Source organism: Triticum urartu, chromosome 2A (assembly GCF_056163025.1).
Source record: "Triticum urartu cultivar PI428250 chromosome 2A, HENAU_Tu73, whole genome shotgun sequence".
NCBI classification, from domain to species: Eukaryota; Viridiplantae; Streptophyta; class Magnoliopsida; order Poales; family Poaceae; genus Triticum; species Triticum urartu.
In genome coordinates this window covers 472,382,523-472,402,671 of record NC_141874.1, presented here as the reverse complement: position 1 = coordinate 472,402,671, position 20,149 = coordinate 472,382,523, and positions in this window count along the sequence as shown.

The window sequence follows — 20,149 nt, the reverse complement described above, 5'->3', positions numbered from 1 at the left end:
GCTAAGTCCCTGAAATCAGAATTACCAAGTGCCTCACTTGGTAAGCTTGTGCTAGTCACCAAACACATCACAACAATACATGGGTTGCACCTCTAGAAAAATGACAAAACCCTTAACAAAACATATGTAGGACTCATGGTCATAACATGCACTCAATAATCATGGCAAAAATAACAAAAAGCTAAATGGAGTAGCAGATCTGACAAATAACTCAAGTAGCACTCTTCTAACAGCATTTCGGGCATCAAGATGAACTCAAATGAAAATTATGCAATGGAATGAAATAATGTACTCTCTGAGATGAACATTTTGATATATACTATATGCCCAAAACGGAGCTACGGATGCAAAGTTACGGCACGATGAACATAGGCACTTGAAACTGGGATTTCGAGGACTTAGAGGAAAAAAACCACCTCGAGATAAAAGTCAACGGTGCACGGAAGCCGAGGCGGTGGCGGATCTCGCCGGAGCTTCTCGCCGGAGAGGCCGGGGAGGCGCGGCCGGGCGCGGGACCCGAGGGGCGGCGAGGGGCGCGGGCCCGGGGCGGCGATGGTGGCCGCGGTCGCCGGCGAACTGCGGCAGCGGGGCAGCGATGGTGCGGCGGCGCTGGAGGGCAGGCGGTGGACGGCTTCGAGGGAGGTGGCGGCGCGCGGGCGCGGGGCTCCCAGGCGGCGGGGGCGAGCCGAACGGGCTCGGGGGGCCCCGGCCGGGCCGAGCGGGCCGGCGGGGATGTGGACACGGCGCGCGGGCGAATGGCGTGATGCCACGTGGCGGCGGCGGGGTCGGCCCGGACGTGTCCGTCGGTGTGATTTTTGTCCCGCGGCGCGCGATGATGAGATCTAGGGTTTTCGGGGGGAAGGAGAAGGAGATTTTCGGGGGATCTTTAAATAGAGGTAGAGGGAGCTAGGAGTGTCCAAATGAGGTGCGGTTTTCGGCCACGCGATCGTGATCGAACACTCTAGATGATGGAGAGGTTTTTGGTGGGTTTTGGGCCAAATTGGAAGGGTGTTGGGCTGCAACACACACGAGGCCTTTTCGGTCCCTCGGTTAACCGTTGGAGTATCAAACGAAGTCCAAATGGTACGAAACTTGACAAGCGGTCTACCGGTAGTAAACCAAGGCCGCTTGGCAAGTCTCGGTCCAATCCAGAAATGTTTAATCCCCACACACGAAAGAAAGCTTGAAATGACCACCGGAGGAAAACGAAGCGCCGGAATGCAAAACGGACAACGAGGAAAAAGCTTGAATGCATGAGATGAACACGTATGCAAATGCGATGCACAAGATGACATGATATGAGATGCATGACAACGATAACAACACATGGAGACAAAGACCCGAACCCGAGAAAATAAAATAACTTAACGCCGGAAACGGCAAGAGTTGGAGTACAAATTAGGAAAATTACATCTGGGGTGTTACACCGCACCACCCCGCCGCCGCCCCGTCGCCCCCGTCGCCCCCGCCGCCACGCCCCGGCACCCCCGCGCCCCGCCGCCCCGGCCGGGCTCGGCCCCGTCGCCACTGCCGCCGCCCCAGGCCGCCCCGCCCCCCTCCTCCGCTGCCCCAGGCCGCCCCGCCCCCCTCCTCCACCCAGGGGTGAGCTCTCTGCCTCCTTTTTTCCTTTTTTCTGTTTTTTTAGTTTTAGGTTTATGTTTAGTTTAGATTTAGTTTTAGTTTTAGTTTTAGGATTAGTTTTAGGTTTATAGGTTTAGTTTTAGTTTAGTTTTAGGTTTACATTTAGTTTTTTCCTTTTTCTGTTTTTTTAGTTTTAGGTTTAGGTTTAGTTTAGTTTTAGGAAAGAAGAAGAAGAGAAAAGGAGGAGAGGAGAAGAAGAAGAAGAGGAGGAGGAGGAGAAGAAAAAAGAAGAAGAGGAAGAAGAAGAAAAAAGAGGAGAGGAGGAGAAGAAGAAGAGGAAAAAGGAAAGGAGGAGGAAGAAGAAGAAGAAGAAGAAGAAGAAGGAAAAAAAGGAAGAAAAGGAAGAAGAGGAAGAAGAAGAAAAGGAAAAAAAACCGACCCGACACGGTACCCAGACCCTGACCCGGCACCCCGACACGACACCCCGACCCCGACACCCCGACCCCGAGACCCCGAGACCCCGACCCCGACACCCCGACCCCGACTCCGACCCCGACCCCAACCCCGACACCTCGACCCCGAGCCTGACCCGACACCCCGACCCCGACACCCCGACCCCGACCCCCCCGAGCCTGACCCGACACCCCGACCCCGAGCCTGACCCGACACCCTGACCCCGACCCCGAAACAACACCCCGACACCGACACGGCACTACCCCGACATCGACACGACACCCCGACCCCCCAACCCCAAAACAGCACCCCGACCCTGACACGGCACCCCGACACCGACAGGACACCCCGACCCCCGACACCTCCTGAAAATGTGTTCTTTGGCCTTCCAGAGGCCGACGGGGTCATATATTTGTGAATTATTAGTTAGGTCATATATTTTTCGATTTTGTTATGAAAAACATCATATATAATTGTGTTGATCGTGTAGTTCTAAATGTGCAGTTGTTTCATCGCTGCGAGGTTTGGTGTTCGACGACCTCGCCGTGCGTTTGACGAGCTCTGCCCCTTCATTCGTGGGTGAGCACAAATGACAAGTCCTCCTCCCCCATTAATTATTTGATCTATTCCGATGAAACTTGATAGCTAGCTATATATGTGTCTTGAATCATCAATATGCGTAACCAATATGTGTCTCCCGTTCGAAAGCGTCATAGTTATAAATATGCATGCATTTGCATATTTATAACCTTGATTCTTTCGAATTGTCCAACGCTATCCATGGACAGCCCGAGTATGTGTAGATTGGGTTCATTTTCCCATATGCTTTGCTCCGGATCCGACGCATAAATTTCGTCAGTGCCTCCCCTGTTGTTCTCCGGGTACACATCCTCTCTGTTTATTGCAGAGACGTGTATCAGGAGAACAGCGGGGAGGTGCTGCCGAAATTTTGCGTCGTATCCGGAGCATAGCATGGGAAAATGAACCCAATCTACACATACACGGGTGGGATTAGGACCTATCATTAACTATTAGAGTGTAGGTTGCATGGACGTAATAAAATTGACAAAGTAGATCAACTGATGAATATAGACATGGTGAATTACATATATAATTGTTGTGTGTCCAGTAGCTCTGAAAGTCAAGATGAGTGACCGTGCGTGGATGTATACAGGTCACACTGGTCAGAACAAATGGAGCGCTGAATGGTTCACAAAAACCAAGGGGTTTGTGCAAGCCGCATTTGCAAATGGCCAAAAGGAAACCTAGTGCCCCTGTTTCTAGTGCGGCAATTGGGAAAAAGAAGACAGAGGCTGAAATGGGCAAACACCTGCAAAAGAGTGGTTTTACGCCCGATTATACGGTGTGGACATTTCATGGTGAGTCTGCCCAACGTGACCGAGCTGAGGTGGATCGTCGTCGCACCGACGAGCATGGTACCGGGATGGAAAACATGGTGCAAGACTATGATGATGCTCGGGATTCGGACGAGGAGATGGAGGAATCTGCAAAGGCCTTCAATGAAATGTTGGAGTCTTCAAAACGTCCGCTCCACGAGCACACCGGGCTTTGTCAGTTGGATGCCATCTCACAAGTAATGGCTCTGAAGGCTCAGTTCAACTTGGGCAGAGAATGCTATGACGCAATTATGACATTATTTGGAGGCTTTCTACCAAAAGGCCATGTAATGCCTGCAAACCTATACCAGTCGGACAAAATCCTCCGTGCACTGAAGATGCCCTATGAGAAGATACATGCCTGTGAGAAAGGATGTGCCTTATTTACGCTTGACTATGCGGACTTGAACTATTGTCCCATTTGCAAGTCTTCCAGGTATATTGTGGTAGACAACGGTATGGGTGAGAAGACACAGACCAAAATCTCCGTTAGTGTTCTTCGGTATATGCCAATCGTACCAAGACTTCAACGTATTTTCATGGTCGAAGAGACGGCCAGACAGATGACATGGCACAAAACAGGCAAAAGAACCGAACTTGATGCAGATTGATGATACTTGATGATGATACTTGATGATGCGGACTTGAACTAGATGCAGACGGCCAGACAGATTATGCATTTATTGATGATACTGATCGAGATTATTAGTAGTCTCAGGTATTCAATTTTTTTATGTTGTACTTGATGATGATACACTTAAGTGATATACACATTATTATTCATGTCGGTACTTTTTTTATGTTGTACTAATTTTGTTTATTCTTTGTCATGGCAGGTGTTGAAAGATGGTGGGCGTTGGTCGGGAGTGCGCCGAGGCCCCTTCTTCGTCGGCGCGTGGTGCGAGGTCTTCCATTCCACACGCACCTCTCCGCCGAGCGTTGCTGGACAGTATGGCGACACCGCTGGGCCCTTCTTTGTCGACCGCGGTGCCCAGCAGGGGACGAGGTAAGAAGAAGAGAGGAGGTGGAGCACGTGGTCGTAGGAGAGGAGGTAGGGTGACTCTTACGGCGCCTTCCTCGCCGCCGCCCCCAGCTGTTTCACCCGAGCACGTGACTGCTAGGGTGGACTCGTCTGAGGAGGAGGCTGCACGGACTCCGGTCCACGAGCCTCCGGTCCACGGGTCTTCGGCCCACAAGCCTCGGGTCGACGGGCCTTCGACCCACGAGACTTGGGCCCACGAGACCCCGGAGGAGCACACGTCTGGATGGGGTACCTGGTCGGGTCAGCCTGAGGAGCCGAGTGGCCACGCTGATGATGGCGGGGAGCCGAGTGGCCATGCTGATGATGGCGGGGAGCCGACTGATGAGGAGGGGGAGGAGGGGGGCAACGTCTACCAGCATGGTGCTACACAGCTCCTGTCCGTGCCGGTGACCCGTGAGCAGAGGTGGTTGATTTTCCCTGATGGGGAGAGGTAAGTGCATTTAATCTTTTTGTACCTTCTGCATTCACGTTTCTTCAAATAACTGATGTGTTGGCCTTGTCATGCTGCAGGGGTTGGGACCACCATGAAAGTGTCCGCCGGCCCAACTCCATCCTTGGAGTTCTGATTCGGCAAAACTTCCCGGGGTTTGTCACGTTGCCTGGTGAGGGTCGGCTTCCAGAGGTTGGATTGACTTGGGAGCACTACTTGGCTGCCCCGGCCCCGCCGGGTGAGATTATCGACGGTGTCTTGTGCAAGACGAGGGCAGACGTCGTGATCAGAAAGTTCTGGGTAATTGCTCCTTTACACAATTAAAAATCTTCAACTAGCTAGTTATTAATTGTACTAATCAATATTGTCTCATTTGATTGCAGACATTCTACAGGTGTGAGGAGGGATACGAGGAGGAGGCGGATCATGTTATCCACAAGGAGTGCAAGCGCCTACTTCAGAACTTACGGCATGAGGTTCGGGTGCAGGCTGTTCGAGACTACTACGCCGGGCGTGGTATCAAGAAGCCCAAGCAGGAGTGCCGCGATAAGTTCTTGAGTAAGGAGAAGTACATGAAGGTAATTCTTAAGGCCTTGTACTTACTTCCTTCATTTAGTAATTCATAGACGTAGCGCTCAAGTTTCTATTTGCTAACTTAGGCCCCTCCGAGATGGTGTGCGGATCGGATGGATTGTTGGGAGGTGTTGGTCAATGCGTGGTGCTCAAAAGAATGGCTGGCCACCCACAAAGAGGCCAAGGACAAACGTGCCTAAATGGAAGGTGTGCCACACCACCAAGGCAGCTCCAACTTATTTCAGTACGGGTGGAACTGGGTATGTGGTTTGCTTCATGATTCATGCAATTCATTCATCATGCTAGCTTTAGCCCTTTAATTACTAATTTACTTTGTTTCTCTCTTTCAGGCACGCTACAATAAGGCGGATAAGGTGCCAGAGGTGTACGACCTATATGCCATGGCCCACACTGGCCCTTACAAGAAAGTCAAGGCATTCTCTGCGTCTGACCTCGATGATCCAAAGAACTTCGCCAACATCTCCGCCCACGACAAGCTCGTGCAATATAGAGATCGGGGGAAGGCGAGGAAAGGGGAGGACTTTAACCCGAGCCAGGGTCCCATTGATACAGAACTGCTGATGATATCTGGTGGCGGGAGGTCCCATGGCTCCATTGCCATGGGAGATGGACTTATCCGTTGTCCTAGCACTCTCTCGGAGATCAAGGCGCGCCAGTCGAGCTCCGCTCCTGAGATAAGGCCTCGTGAACGGCCAGTCCAACTCGCCTTCAAGGTTAGTTATACGTACTCAGCTATCTTTCTCCATTACATTGTGTGTGCTTCCATCAATGATTACAAATGGTCATGTGAGTGGTGTTGCAGGCTGCTATACAGAGTGAGAGAGATAGAACGGAGAAACTTCTGGCGGAGGCGGCGGAGAGGCAGCGGGAGTTGGAGGAGAGGACGACAAAGATGTTGGAGGAGGAGAGGGCACAGAATGACATGCAGGCAAGGGCCATGTACGAGCTCCTTGTGGTAAGTTTCTTCTGCAGATTACTTGCTAGTCTTAACATTTGAGTCTCATTACTAACTAGTATGACTCTGTTGTGAAAACCAAATGTGTAGTCTGTGTGCGAGAAGTCCGGTCAGACCGCTCCGCCGATGCCAGTGATTGCTCCTGGGAGCACGGTGAGTTTATTTTGAATGGACATTACTTGCTAGTCTTAACATTTGAGTGTCATAATGCTAACGAGACATTGGAAATGATCTTTGGTGCAGCTTAACTCCAGAAACGCATCGCACGATCCTTCTCCAGCTACCGGCGCGAGCCAGCCCGCTCCTTCTCCAGCTACCGGCGCGAGCCAGCCCGCTCCTACATCTCCGTGATCACGGTAAGTTTCTCTAGTATTTTGCTTAACAAATGCATAAAGACCTAGACTTAGCTTTATTTCCTCCAATATGCTTACCATAATGACCTAGAGTTAGCTTCTTTTCCTCCAAAATGACTTAATAAGCTTACTGACCTCATAAACCATCCATTCTACCTAAGTTAGCTCTAAAATGACTCATTTTACCTTAGTTAGCTTACAAGTGATCCAATTTATCCAAGTTAGCTCTAAAATGACCCATTTTTCGAAGATTAGCTCCTAAATGATCCATTTTACCTATGTTAGCTTTAAAATGACCCATTTCACCTAGGTTAGCTCCAAAATGACCCATTTCACCTAGGTTAGCTCCAAAATGACCCATTTCACCTAAGTTAGCTCAAAAACGATCCATTTTACCTTAGTTATCTCAAAAACGTGGCATTTCACCTTAGTTAGCTCATAAAAGACCCATTTCAACTAAGTTAGCTCCAAAATGATCAATTTCACCTAGGTTAGCTCATAAACGACCCATTTCACCTAGGTTACCTCATAAACGACCCATTTGACCTAGGTTAGCTCATAAATGACCCATTTCACCTAGGTTAGCTCATAAACAACCTATTTCACCTAGGTTAGCTCATAAACTACCCATTTCACCTAGGTTAGCTCATAAACGATACATTTCACCGAAGTTAGCTAATATATGGCATATACTTCTTCTTCTAGTCTTCTTCTTCTATTCTTTTTCTTCTAGTCTAATTCTTATTCTAGTCTTCTTTTTCTAACTTTCTTATTTGTCATTTTGCAGGTTTCATTCACTTCACGGAAGCCAGCTTCCTATGATGGATTGCTTGCTTTTTCCTGTTTTTTCCTTTGATGCACTTCTTGTATTCTGCTCGCTTGCTATGATGAAACTTTGCATATTGTAATATGTATGGATCGATGGAACTATGTGCAACCTACTATGTATGTATGGATGGATATATATGTGCTGGATATTTATTATGTTGGATATATATGTGCTGGATATTTATGTGATGGATATATATGTGCTGTGAAATATTTGTTGTGATAATTGTTGGATATAAGAAAAACAGAATAAAAAAGAGGCAGTGCAGGCTCTTTGCCGTCGGTGGCAGACGGCAAAGGGGGCACGTGGTGCCCACCTGTGCTTCCCGGGGATGGACCATTTGGCCAATTTGCCTACCGTGGCGGACGGCAAAGCCAAGCTGATGGCAAAGACTTTGCCTTTGCCGTCCGCCGGGAGGACGACAAAAAAGAGCGGGCGCTGACGTATAGCTGACGTCGTCTGGCAGACGGCAAAGAGGCGCTCAAATTTGCCGTCCGCTGGCGGACGGCAAAGGCCGCCGTTAGCCGCCTAACGGAGTGACGCTGGCGGACGTGCAACATTTTGTCGTCCCCCCTCTTTGCTGTCAGCCGATGTAGGCAAAGGGCTCTTTGCCGTCTGCCATAAAAAGCCGACGGCAAAGGACCTGTTTGCCGACCCTATCTTTGCCGTCACTGTTTGCCGTCCGCCGCGGACGGTAAAGTGCTTTGGCGTCAGCCGTCCCTGCCTTTGCCGTCCGCCATGGCAGACGGCAAAGTACTGGATTCCTGCAGTGTATCTTTCTCTGTGTCCAATTAAAACTCCATACTCATAAGTATTGCGTGAGTGTCAGCAGTTGTGAAAGACTATATGATAGTTGAGTATGTGGACTTGCTGAAAAGCTCTTATACATTGACTCTTTCCTATGTTATGATAAATTGCAATTACTTCAATGACTGAGATTATAGTTTGTTAGTTTTCAATGAAGTTTACGATTCATACTTGATATTGTGATTGAATTATTACTCTAGAACTAGAGATTATATGACAAGAATTATATAAGTTGATGTTCTAAGAATGATCATGATGCCCTCATGTCCGTATTTTATTTTTATCGACACCTCTATCTCTAAACACGTGGACATATTTTTCGATTTCGGCTTTTCGCTTGAGGACAAGCGAGGTCTAGGCTTGGGGGAGTTGATACGTCCATTTTGCATCATGCGTTTATATCGATATTTATTGCATTATGGGTTGTTATTACACATTATGTCACAATACTTATCCATATTCTCTCTTATTTTACAAGGTTTACATAAAGAGGGAGAATGCCGGCAGCTGGGATTCTGGGCTGGAAAAGGAGCAAATATTAGAGACCTATTCTGCACAGCTCCAAAAGTCATGAAACTTCACAGAAGATGTTTTCCAAATATATAAAAAATACTGAGAGCAAGAACTTCACTAGGGGGGCACACCTTGCCCACGAGGGTGGGGGCGCGCCCCACCCTACTGGGCGCGCCCCCTACCTCGTGGGCCCCTGGTGGCCCTCCGGTGGCCATCTTCTGCTATATGGAGTCTTTTGATGGGAAAAAATCATAAGCCATCTTCTCGGACGAAACTCCGCCACCACGAGGCGGAACCTTGGCGGAACCAATCTAGGGCTCTGGCGGAGCTGTTCTGCCGGGGAAACTTCCCTCCCGGAGGGGGAAATCATCGCCATCGTCATCACCAACGCTCCTCTCATCGGGAGAGGGCAATGTCCATCAACATCTTCATCAGCACCATCTCATCTCAAAACCCTAGTTCATCTCTTGTATCCAATTCTTGTCTCCAAGTCCGGGATTGGTGCTAGTAGGTTTCTAGTAGTGTTAATTACTCCTTGTAGTTGATGCTAGTTGGTTCAATTGGTGGAAGATCATATGTTCAGATCCTATATGCATATTAATACCCCTGTGATTGTGAACATGTTTATGCTTTGTGAGTAGTTACTTTTGTTCCTGAGGACATGGGAGAAGTCTTGCTATTAGTAGTCATGTGAATTTGGTATTCGTTCGATATTTTGATGAGATGTATGTTGTCTCTCCTCTAGTGGTGTTATGTGAACGTCGACTACATGACACTTCACCATTATTTGGGCCTAGAGGAATGCATTGGGAAGTAATACGTAGATGATGGGTTGCTAGAGTGATAGAAGCTTAAACCCTAGTTTATGTGTTGCTTCGTAAGGGGCTGATTTGGATCCATATGTTTCATGCTATGGTTAGGTTTACCTTAATACTTTTGTTGTTGTTGCGGATGCTTGCAGTAGAGGTTAATCATAAGTGGTATGCTTGTCCAAGTAAGGGCAGCACCCAAGCACCGGTCCACCCACATACCAAATTATCGAAGTACCGAACGCGAATCATATGAACGTGATGAAAACTAGCTTGACGATATTCCCATGTGTCCTCGGGAGTGCTTTACATCATACAAGAGTTTGTCCAGGCTTGTCCTTTGCTACAAAAAGGATTGGGCCACCTTGCTGCACCTTATTTACTTTTGTTACTTGTTGCTCGTTACAAATTATCATATCACAAAACTATCTGTTACCACTTATTTCAATACTTGCAGAGAATACCTTGCTGGAAACCGCTTATCATTTCCTTCTGCTCCTCGTTGGGTTCGACACTCTTACTTATCGAAAGGACTACGATAGATCCCCTATACTTGTGGGTCATCACAAACTCATCTCGGACTGACCGAATTGTAGAAATCGGTCTCACCGATTTGGCTTAGGCCATTGCACTTGCACTTTCGGTCTGACCGAAAACTGCAAATCGGTGTGACCGAGTTCGATTCTTTGTGAAACCCTAGCAGTCTCGGTGCCACCGAACTGGGACTCGGTATGACCGAGTTCACTAGTTTAGGTTCCAAAAGCTGCTTCGGTATCACCGAGTTTACAAATCGGTAGCTCCAAAATGCTTTTTTGTGAAGAACTAAAACTAAGTTTTTAAGTCATCTGTTTTGCAAAAAAAAACTCTGCACTTTGTGATGCTCATCCACCCTACCTCATCTATATCTATTCACAGGGTCTGCTATCAGTAAGTTTGCAGAGATGTCTGATCAAAGTGACAGTCAGAACAGGTTTGAAGAACAAGTGCAATTGAGTGAGGGCACTAGTCCCTCAAGCAGTTATGATGGGGGCAGTAGGAGCACACCAAGTAACTTTCCCAAAGCAGCCACCAAGTCAAGGAAGAAGAAAACCTCAGATTCTAAAGATGAGGACTATGTGGCTGTTGAGGAGGAAGTCAACTCCAAGAAGAAGGTGCTGAAGAAAGAGTATGGGTCAGCTGCTACAACTAAGCCTGGCTTGCACAAGAAGGCCCCTGCCAAGAGGGTGCCAACCTTAAAGGTTAGAGCATCAACTGCTGAAACCTCCAAGCCAACTGGAGAGGTTGTTGGAGAAGGAAAGAAGAGAAAGGAGAGGGTCAAGAAGACCACTGCCAGAGTGCTTGGTAGATCCTCTATTATGAGAGATCCAGAAGAATATGAAAAGGAAGAGGATGCTACTCCAGCTCCCAAGTCTCAGAAGCTCATCGGAGATGCTATCAAATCAGGGGCTACTCCATCAAAGCCCGAATCTGCTCCCAAGGCTGCTACTCAGAAGCCTTCTGCACCCAAGAGAAACACTAAAAGTATTCCTGCAACAAAGAAGAACAAGGCCCCAGTGCCTGAAGCTGAAGAAGAGGATGATGAATCCCATGTGTTGAGAAAGTTGAAACCCAAGATCCCAGACCATAATGATGCTCATCCAGTCGCTGAGGACATGTACATCAGGAAAGATGCAGGACTGAGATTGTGGAGAGAGTCTGATCCCTATGCTGTTAGGAGGAGGACTGCAGTTGACTACATGTTTCATACAAAGGAACAACAAGACTTCTATGAGACTATTTTGCTCGACAAGAAGCCCATTGTCTGTGACATGACATGGGTTGATTGGGAATACATCTAGGAGAATGAAGATCACTTCCCAGGAGTTTATGACAGCTTCAAAGCATGTGGAGTAGATGAGTTTGTTGGACAAAAGCTCAGAAAATGGAATGATGAGCTGATCATGCAGTTTTACTCCACTGCTCATTTCTATCCAGATGGGAGGATAGTTTGGATGTCTGAAGGTACTAGGTACCAATCCACTGTTGAAGAATGGGACAAGCTAATCAATGCCCCAGAGGAACATGAGGATGACTTGGATGTGTATGCCAAGAATAAGAAAGACCACAACTCCATGGCAAACATGTACAAAGAGATCCCAGATAAAGCTTTGGAGACACACAAGCTTGGATCTATACATTTGCTGTTGTTTGGTCTGCCTACCATCAACTGGATCTTAAGGCACACATTGCTAACCAAGTCAGGAGATCACAAGATGATCAGAGGATACTCCATCAACATGCTGCAAATCTTTGATGTCCCTCAGAAGTTCAAGGTTATGAGTCTGATTGTAGAGACAATCAAGAGGACTGCTGCTGACCAAAAGAGAAGTTGTGGGTATGCTCCACATATTTAGGAGCTCATCAATTCTATGATGGGCACAGGAACTTATTTGCTGGACAAGGAGCATCTACCCTTATATCCTGAATTTGAAAACAACACAGTAGTGATGAATGAGGAGGAACCATCATCAGCTCAAGCACAAGAGAAGAGAGCCAAAGCTAAGGCTGAGAAAGCTGCAAGGATGCCAAGTGTAGAAGAAGCATCTCAGGTGTTCCTCAAGTCAAAACAAGATCAATTGGGCTATCTGATTCAAGCTACACTAAGGATAGAGAAGGGCTTGGACACCCTGACTCAGAATCAGGAGAGCCTGGAGAGGATTGTTGAGACAAAATTCTATGATCTTGACCTCAAGGTAACTGAGATACAGACTGCAGTTGAGCAGCTTTGGGAGGAAGCAGAAGAGAGGAGAGGCAAGGTAACTACTGATGCTTTTCAGCGTGTGCCACGAGGTCCGAGGTCTGCTGCAGTGCCAATTTTAGATACTAGAACTACTTTGTCAGCACCAGGAGCTACAGTGCCAGTGCCACCTCTAGCACCCACTCCACCAGCTCCAACTCCATCGACAAATGCCTTCGTCCTTGGAGTTCTCTATACACCACCTCCCGAAGACCAAGCCTGAGAGACGCATGGCACTATGCATATTTGAACTTTTTGGTAAATTGTTGCCAAAGGGGGAAAATATGTATAGATCATAGGCTTCGAGAGAGTGTTTTGCTTCTTTGTATTCGGTTGAACTTTGTGTCCTTATGTGAGATACTTATTTGATCATGTGGTTGAACATTTGCTACGTTAATGCTTGTTTGGAAGATACTATCTTTTATATCTTATATATGATCATTCACTTGCTTGGTGATGAGTGCATGCTTTTAATTTCTATCATTTTGAGCGCTCCACCAAGATGTATGTGACATGGAAGAGTAACCCATGATCCTAATCGATTGTGCATTTGCATTCAAAAGCAAATCTTAAATAATGCACAAATTTAGGGGGAGCTCTTGCTTATCACATACTTCTCAAAGCGATGATGTTTTTCAATCTTATGATCATTTGTCGAAGCTTTGATCTATATGTTGTCATCAATTACCAAAAGGGGGGAGATTCAAAGTGCAACTATCCCTGGGTGGTTTTGGTATAGCTCATTGAGCTAATTCGATTTCAAGATAAATATTTTAGGAAAGCTCAATGATTGGCATGGCATGGATTAGAAAGTGGACCCCTCAAAATGCCAAGGACAAAAGATTGGCTCAAGCTCAAAGCACAAGACTCTACATTTTACTTTTAGTGATCCAAGATCACATTGAGTCCATAGGAAAAGCCAATACTATTAAAAGGGGGTGAGGTGCTGCTTAATGAGTTACTTGCTCAAAATGCTTAGTGATATGCTCCAAAAACCCTCAACTACTTTCTCATATTCACATATGTCCCAAACCAAAAGTCAAACTCGGCCCCACCGAAATCATCTATCCGGCGCGCACCGAGTTCACTTGACATAGCCACTACCACAAACCCTAGTCACTCGACCTCACCAAGATGAGATTGCAACCTCTCTGTTTCCCTTCGTAACGTTTCAGTCCAACCAAGATGGGCGATCGGTCCCACACGGAATGCAATGCAAACTCTCTGTTTCCCCTTCGTAACGTTTCGGTCTAACCGAGATGAGCGAATCGGTCCCACCGAGTTTGCCTGACTAACTCTCTGTTTGTCTATTACCAAAATCGGTCCCACTAAGTTTGTGTAATCGGTCTCACTAAGATTACGTTATGCCCTAACCCTAATGGAATCGGTCCCACCGAGTTGATCATGTTGGTCCTACCGAAATGCCTAATGGTCACATTATGAACCAAATCGGTCTGACCGAGTTTTATAATTCGGTCCCACCGAGTTTGGAGATTTGAGTGTAATGGTTAGATTTTGTGTGGAGGATATATATACCACTCCACCCACTCTTCATTCATGGAGAGAGCCATCGGAACATGCCTACACTTCCAACATAGATTTTCTGAGAGAGAACCACCTACACTTGTGTTGAGCTCAAGATATTCCATTCCAACCACATAAATCTTGATCTCTAGCCTTCCCCAAGTTGCTTTCCACTCAAATCATCTTTCTACCAAATCCAATCCTATGAGAGAGAGTTGAGTGTTGGGGAGACTATCATTTGAAGCTCAAGAGAAAGGAGTTCATCATCAACACACCATCTATTACCTTTTGGAGAGTGGTGTCTCCTAGATTGGTTAGGTGTCACTTGGGATCCTCCGTCAAGATTGTGGAGTTTAACCAAGGAGTTTGTAGGGGCAAGGAGATCGTCTACTTCATGAAGATCTACCCTATTAAGGCAAGTACTACGTGGGCGATGGCCATGGTAGGATACACAAGGTTGCTTCTTCGTGGACCCTTCATGGGTGGAGCCCTCCGTGGACTCGCGCAACCGTTACCCTTCGTGGGTTGAAGTCTCCATCAACGTGGATGTACGATAGCAGCACCTATCAGAACCACGCCAAAAATCTCCGTGTCCACATTGCGTTTGATCCCTCCAAACTCCTCCCTTTACCTTCATATGCAATTGTTTTACATTCCGCTGCTATACTCTTAGAATTGCATGTGTAGGTTGATTACTTGAATTGTGCTAAGTTGCTAAAATCTGCCAAGACTTAAAATTGGGAAAGGCTAGATTTTTATTTGGTCAAGTAGTCTAATCACCCCCCTCTAGACATACTTTCGATCCTAAACATTTCCATAGCCATTCCGAGATATATTGCCATGCAACCTTCCACCGTTCTGTTTATTATGACACGCTCCATCATTGTCATATGGCTTTGCATGATCATGTAGTTGACATCGTATTTGTGGCAAAGCCACCTTCATAATTCTTTCATACAGGTCACTCTTGATTCATCGCATATCCCGGTACACCACCGGAGGCATTCACATAGAGTCATATTTTGTTCTAAGTATCGAGTTGTAATTCTTGAGTTGTAAGTAAATAAAAGTGTGATGATCATCATTATTAGAGCATTTTCCCATGTGAGAAAATGATGATGGAGACTATGATTCCCCCACAAGTCGGTATGAGACTCCGAACGAAAAAAAAAGAAAAGAAAAGAGGCCATAAAAAGAGCGAAAAAAGGCCCAAACAAAAAAATATGAGAGAAAAAGAGAGAAGGGGAAATGTTACTATCCTTTTTCCACACTTGTGCTTCAAAGTAGCACCATGATCTTCATGATAGAGAGTCTCCTATTTTGTCACTTTCATTTACTAGTGGGAATTTTTCATTATAGAACTTGGCTTGTATATTCCAATGATGGGCTTCCTCAAAATGCCCTAGGTCTTCATGAACAAGCAAGTTGGATGCACTCCCACTTAGTTTATTTTGTTGAGTTTTCATATATTTATAGCTTTAGTGCATCCGTTGCATGGCAATCCCTACTCCTTGCATTGACATCAATTGATGGGCATCTCCATAGCCTGTTGATTAGCCGCGTCAATGTGACACTTTCTCCCTTTTTGTCTTCTCACACAACCTCCATCATCATATTCTATTCCACCCATTGTGCTATGTCCATGGCTCGCGCTCATATATTGCGTGAAAGTTCAAAGAGTTTGAAAAGGCTAAGTACGAAACAATTGCTTGGCTTGTCATCGGGATTGTGCATGATGAGAGCATTTTGTGGGACGAAAATGAAGCATGGCCAAAGTATATGATTTTGTAGGGATAAGCTTTCTTTGGCTATGTTATTTTGATAAGACATAATTGCTTGGTTAGCATGCTTGAAGTATTATTATTTTTATTTCAATATTACACTTCTGTCTAGAATCTTTTGGATCTAAACATTCATGCCAAAATAAAGAGAATTACATTGAAAATTATGTTAGGTAGCATTCCACATCAAAAATTCTGTTTTTATCATTTACCTACTCGAGGACGAGCAGCAATTAAGCTTGGGGATGCTTGATACGTCTCCAACGTATCTATAATTGTTTATTATTCCATGCCATTATATTATCTGTTTTGGATGTTTAATGGGCTTTATTATGCACTTTTATATTATTTTTGGGACTAACCTATTAACCGAAGGCCCAGTGCAAATTGTTGTTTTTTGCCTATTTCAGTGTTTCGCAAAAAAGGAATATCAAACGGAATCCAAATGGAATGAAACCTTCGCGAGGATCTTTTTTGGAACAAATGCAATCTAGGAGACTTGGAGTGGAGGTCAAGAAAGCAACAAGGTGGCCACGAGGTAGGGCGGCGCGCCCCCCACCCTCGTGGGCCCCTCGTAGCTCCACTGAGCTACTCCTTTCACCTATATATACTCTTATACCCTGAAACATCCAGGGGAGCCACGAAACCACTTTTCCAGCGCCGCAACCTTCTGTACCCATGAGATCCCATCTGGGGACCTTTGTCGGCGATCTGCCGGAGGGGGATTCGATCACGGAGGGCTTCTACATCAACACCATAGCCTCTCCGATGACGTGTGAGTAGTTTACCATAGACCTTCGGGTCCATAGTTATTAGCTAGATGGCTTCTTCTCTCTCTTTGATCTTCAATACAAAGTTCTCCTTGATATTCTTGGAGATCTATTCGATGTAATACTTTTTGCGGTGTGTTTGCCGAGATCCGACGAATTTTGGGTTTATGATCAATTTTTATCTATGAACAATATTTGACTCTTCTCTGAATTCTTATATGCCTGATTTGATATCTTTGCAAGTCTCTTCGAATTATCAGTTTGGTTTGGCCTGCTAGATTGATCTTTCTTGCAATGGGAGAAGTGCTTAGCTTTGGGTTCAATCTTGCGGTGCTCGATCCCATTAACAGAAAGGGAGCCGACACGTATTGTATTGTTGCGATCGAGGAAAAAAGATGGGGTTTATATCATATTGCTTGAGTTTATCCCTCTACATCATGTCATCTTGCCTAATTGATGTCTACTACACAACCTTCTTCTTGTAGACGTTGTTGGGCCTCCGAGTGCAGAGGTTTGTAGGACAGTAGCAAATTTCCCTCAAGTGGATGACCTAAGGTTTATCAATCCGTAGGAGGCGTAGGATGAAGATGGTCTCTCTCAAGCAACCCTGCAACCAAATAACAAAGAGTCTCTTGTGTCCCCAACACACCCAATACAATGGTAAATTGTATAGGTGCACTAGTTCGGCGAAGAGATGGTGATACAAGTGCAATATGGATGGTAGATAAAGGTATTTGTAATCTGAAATTATAAAATCAGCAAGGTAACTAATGATAAAAGTGAGCGTAAATAGTATTGCAATGCGTTGAAACAAGGCCTAGGGTTCATACTTTCGCTAGTGTAAGTTCCCTCAACAATACTAACATAATTGGATCACATAACTATCGCTCAACATGCAACAAAGAGTCACTCCAAAGTCACTAATAGCGGAGAACGAACGAAGAGATTATGGTAGGGTACGAAACCACCTCAAAGTTATTCTTTCCAATCAATCCGTTGGGCTATTCCTATAAGTGTCACAAAAAGCCCTAGAGTTCGTACTAGAATAACACCTTAAGACACACATCAACCAAAACCCTAATGTCACCTAGATACTCCAATGTCACCTCAAGTATCCATGGGTATGATTATACGATATGCATCACACAATCTCAGATTCATCTATTCAACCGACACAAAGGACCTCAAAGAGTGCCCCAAAGTTCTACCGGAGAATCACGATGAAAACGTGTGCCAACCCCTATGCATAGGTTCATGGGCGGAACCCGCAAGTTGATCACCAAAACATACATCAAGTGAATCACGTGATATCCCATTGTCACCACAGATATCCACGGGGAGACATACATCAAGTGTTCTCAAATCTTTAAAGACTCAATCCGATAAGATAACTTCAAAGGGGAGACTCAATCCATTACAAGAGAGTAGAGGGGGGAAGAAACATCATAGGGTCCAAATATAATAGCAAAGCTCGCGATACATCAAGATCGTATCATCTCAAGAACACGAGAGAGAGAGAGAGAGAGAGAGATCAAACACATAGCTACTGGTACATACCCTCAGCCCCGAGGGAGAACTACTCCCTCCTCATCATGGAGAGCACCGGGATGATGTAGATAGCCACCGGAGAGGGATTGCCCCCTCCGGCAGGGTGCCGGAATAGGTCTAGATTGGTTTTCGGTGGCTACGGAGGCTTATGGCAGCGGAACTCCCGATCTATTGTGCTCCCGGATGTTTTTAGGGTATATGGAGATATATAGGCGAAAGGGGTACGTCGGTGGACCGAAGGGGGGGCCACGAGGCAGGGGGCGCGCCCCAGGTGGGTGGGCGCGCCCCCTACCCTCGTGAGCTCCTCCTTCATCTTCTGACGTAGGGTCCAAGTCTATCCGGTAGGTTTCCTTCCAAAAATAACTTCTCTAGTTGATTTCGTTCCGTTTCGACTCCGTTTGATATTCCTTTTCTTCGAAACACTGAAATAGGCATAAAACAGCAAACCTAGGCTGGGCCTCCGGTTAATAGGTTAGTCCCAAAAATAATATAAAAGTGGAAAATAAAGCCCAATATTGCCCAAAACAGTAGATAATATAGCATGGAGCAATCAAATATTATAGATACGTTGGAGACGTATCAAGCATCCCCAAGCTTAATTCCTGCTCGTCCTCGAGTAGGTAAATGATAAGAAGATAATTTTTGGAATGCTAGTTGGAATAATTTCAATGTAATTCTTCTTAATTGTGGTATGAATATTCTGATCCATAAGATTCAAGACAAAAGTTCATATTGACATAGAAAATAATAATACTTCAAGCATACTAACAAAGCAATTATGTCTTCTCAAAATTACATGGCCAAAGAAAGCTATCCCTACAAAATCATATAGTCTGGCTATGCTCCATCTTCACCACACAAAGTATTTAAATCATGCACAACCCAGATGACAAGCCAAGCAATTGTTTCATACTTTTGATATTCTCAAACTTTTTCAATCTTCACGCAATACATGAGCGTGAGCCATGGACATAGCACTATAGGTGGAATAGAATGGTGGTTGTGGAGAAGACAAAAGGAGAAGATAGTGTCACATCAACTAGGCGTATCAACGGGCTATGGAGATGCCCATCAATAGATATCAATGTGAGTGAGTAGGGATTGCCATGCAACGGATGCACTAGAGCTATAAATTTATGAAAGCTCAAGAGAAACTAAGTGGGTGTGCATCCAACTTGCTTGCTCACGAAGACCTAGGGCATTTTGAGGAAGCCCATCATTGGAATATACAAGCCAAGTTCCATAATGAAATATTCCCACTAGTATATGAAAGTGACAACATAGGAGACTCTCTATCATGAAGATCATGGTGCTACTTTGAAGCACAAGTGTGGTAAAAGGATAGTAGCATTGCCCCTTCTCTCTTTTCTCTCATTTTTCTTTTTTTCTTTTTTTACTTGGGCCTTCTCTTTTTTTATGTCCTCTTTTCTATTTTTTTATTTGGGCTTCTTTGGCCTCTTTTATTTATTTATTTTCGTCCGGAGTCTCATCCCAACTTGTGGGGGAATCATAGTCTCCATCATCCTTTCCTCACTGGGACAATGCTCTAATAATGATGATCATCACACTTTTATTTTTCTTACAACTCAAGAATTACAACTCGATACTTAGAACAAAATATGACTCTATATGAATGCCTCCGGCGGTGTACCGGAATGTGCAATGATGCATGAGTGACATGTATGAAAAAATTATGAACGGTGGCCTTGCCACAAATACGATGTCAACTACATGATCATGCAATGCAATATGACAATGATGAAGCGTGTCATAATAACGGAACGGTGGAAAGTTGCATGGCAATATATCTCGGAATGGCTATGGAAATGCCATAATAGGTAGGTATGGTGGCTGTTTTGAGGAAGGTATATGGTGGGTTTATGGTACCAGCGAAAGTTGCGTGGTACTAGAGAGGCTAGCAATGGTGAAAGGGTGAGAGTGCGTATAATCCATGGACTCAACATTAGTCATAAAGAACTCATATACT